Source organism: Opisthorchis viverrini (genome assembly GCF_000715545.1).
Source record: "Opisthorchis viverrini unplaced genomic scaffold opera_v5_157, whole genome shotgun sequence".
Lineage (NCBI taxonomy): Eukaryota > Metazoa > Platyhelminthes > Trematoda > Opisthorchiida > Opisthorchiidae > Opisthorchis > Opisthorchis viverrini.
The window spans coordinates 429,488-433,065 of NW_008751813.1; positions in this window are offsets into that span (position 1 = coordinate 429,488).

Below are 3,578 nucleotides of genomic sequence, written 5' to 3' on the forward strand. Positions count from 1 at the left end.
TGTTCAATGACCTGTTGCCGGTCAGTTGGCATTTCCGAATGAATAACCCCGCATCGAAGGCCCTCTTCCTTTCACTAGTAACTAGTCACGGAGACGGCCGATTTAGACTTCTTGGTATTCCGAGCAGATCTGGGGATTTTCGGTGGACATTTCTGGGAATAATCAACACTGGGCATCTGACGGGACTTCCTGGAATTTTGAACCCCTCCTCATCCCCTAAGTCCTCCCGCCTAGTAGTTAAGCATCCCACCTTCCGCTCCGAGCAGGTGATAAGCAGCATGATTAACTCTTCCTCAGACAGCATATGGTACCATTCATTGTTCAATCACGGAACCCACGTCACGTAATCACGTGTTGACTGGGTCCTTGAGTGAAGACTTTTCAGATGGAAGGTTCACTCGTCATATGCCTTGTTATTTTATGTGAGAAGTCGTTGCTCGAGGAGCCAGTAAACACATGACCATGCAACGTGGATTCCGTGGTTGAAGGTTGGTTGACTGTACAGCTCACCGCCGCCCACTAGATCAGGAGATGTATTTTTTCTTACGCTCCCAAATCACGCCACACATACGTGACTTACTTGACTACACAGCTCACAGTCGCCACCTGGATCACAGACTCGCCTTTTCTCCCTACACTTACAAATCACGATAAACAAGAGTGACTCATCTGACATCGACTGTTTACCGTCTGCTAAGTGGAGCAACAAGTCATGTGCCAACACCCACGCACACGCAAACGTAGCTACAAATAGGAAGATCGAACACAAGCAAAACACAGACTCGCGCGCGCACTAGGAGCAGGAAGTCAACCACTCTCCACAAGTCCACGGAAAATTAGGGGACACGCGTAGCATCTATACTGCGGAGGAAACACGTTCCCGCGTCCGGAATTTCACCAAGGAACTCTCACAAACGATTAGTCCCTCTATCGACTTGCTCCACTTTTCGGATTGCATTCATTTTTATACGTGTTGCAACTTGCCACTGTCAGCCATAGTAAAAACTTCTTTTAGTGCATATACCTTCTGAATTATATTTTGGCTATCTGTGCATTAATAAGTGGCATAGAGATGTCTGTGTTAATTGTGGCCTATGCCCAAATATTGATGATTATCGAAGTATTTTGGCCCTATTTGTTATATTCGCAAGTTCCGTTTTACTGATATTGGAGGAAAGTTCTCGAGAACAACTCGCTAGGAAATCCGTGACGCACTACTCATAAGGTCACTGAAAATTCTTCGACGACCCACGTCCGGTTTTGCCCTTCTTGGTAAGTACAGTCCCCGAGTTTCCGTCGACCTTTTATTCTGGTTGAAACCAAATTGCACGAAATTAGCGAAACACACTCATTTGCGAAAGAATTTGGTTTTGTGAGAGACTGACCTGGAACCCAGCTGAATCTCTCGTTTGTTGTTTCCAGACAACAGAATGTGCTGCACCAGGCCGCCTCATATTTCAGTTCCCACGGTATTCGAGATATCGTGATACATGTATATTCGTAATGCGCTACTCGTAAGGTTGCTCAGAATTCTTCGACATCCCACGACCGGTTTCGCCCTTCCTGGGGCTCATCAAGTGAGCACAGTCCCCGAGTTTGCGTCAACCTTGTGTTCTAATTGGAACCAATGAGTAGTGCATTGCGAACATATATGAATCGCAATATCTCGAATATCGTAGGAGGCGGCCTGGTGCGGCGCATTCAGTTGTCTGGAAACATCACAAACGAGAGATTCAGCTGGGTTCGAGGTGAGTCTCTCGCAAAACCAAATTTTTTTGCAAATGAGTGTATTTCGCTAGAAGATTGTTCAATTTTGTTATGTTGAAGTGACATCCAAACCTCGTTTGAGTGGTGGAATTCACTGCGAAGGGACAATCCAAGTTTCCTTCCGACATGCAACGAACCAGAAGTTCGTTTGTTGATCATGTAAGGATAATGTGAAACAAAACTCCCTCTGCACTGCACAACTATTTGCTACGTGCAGATGTAGCACGGCCATATGACGCGACGGATTGCCAATTTGTCTTCTCCAGTTTTTCCGTTTACAGTGCTGCATATTCCCAAACAGAAATGAATTAATTTTGCAAATCTTCGGACGCCCAGTAATGCGACAAAATTGGTGGTCCAGGAAATTTCCTGCTTTTTCTAATAAACGACACGATGACCAGACTTAACCGGACAAACTTATGGGCTGTCAACCTAGGTCACTGAAACTACTATGTATGTTATTCTTGCACGTGACATGCGTCAGGTTTTTCTGTTTCAAATTTTCTTCAGATCCATGCTTTGAATGTCACGTGCTCATAGTAATCGATAGCACTCTCTCAATCACATCGATCCACTTGAATTTTTTTACAACAGAAAAAGATGCTCGAAAATGCAACATAATGTTGCATTTGAATATCTGAATATCGGATTGAACAGTGAGTTCACCGGTGCTCACCAGACAATGTTCGAAAACTTGTCAAATTCTCCGGCCTCGGTTTTTTTGGAGGAATTAATCACGCAAATTTTGAAGGAATTCTCTTACCCAAAAAGTTTTGAGTACTAAGACCTGTAGATCAGAGTTTTTCTGGGGGTGAAATTTGGTAGGCTTACATTTTCTCACACTATATTATTATTATTACTTGTCTAGTATATTACACAAGGCATACGAACAAAGATTTGATCGAGTGCTTTACTCACTCCAGTGGCGGCGTATTGTCACAAAGGGTTGCAATTTAAGTTCGCGATCGCACAAGCACATCGATGGAAGTTCACTATTTCGTTCAGCTGTTTCAACCCTGGTTATTGCGCCTTTTCCACTCATGCCGCCTGACTCTACAATTCTCTTTAGTACCAAAGCTAAATACGGTAACGGTGTTAAGCTAACACCACTTAAATGTGTTACTCAGTATGTGATCAGTGTTCCTCGATCCGCTGCGTAAGTTTTTCAACTTCTGGATGAGTGAGCCTATGGGACTTCATGCTCTAGCCGCAAACTTTTCGTCGACGGTAATTCGTGTGCTTCTGTTAGCTAGTGCACTTGTAGGGTGGCACGTGAAAGGTAGCGTTTGAGATGGCTGTTTTTAGTCAGAGTACCAGAAGCCCCGTATAGAATCAGCAGCGAAACTGGTTCAGGTGTTCGGAAACTCGAGCCAAGCCCGACAATCAATGCATTCGGATTTCACGCTAAACAGATCACCACAGTAGCTTACGAGATATCCGCTAGTTCTATTGATATGAACTGACCTTAACTGAAAAGGCGTGATTCTGTGGCATGATAAGGAAGAGCTTAGTAAGTTAAGTTATGAAGATCGATCGAAGCGTATGGTGATCTCGCCTAGGTACCTTTGATTAAAAATACGCAGTATGGTAACGGGGTGATATGTTGCATTCACTTAGCTACATTGCAAGGATCGCAGCGGGTGTCGAGTATTTGCGAGGCTGTAGGTCGCCATTCCCTCAACGTTTATCTTCAATCACTTTCACGGAGTTCGGGTACTACCTTCAACCACTCTTTTAATTTGTTTAACATATGCACAAACACTATTTCACTCCTGTTTTGATTACGTCACGAATATATATATATATATATA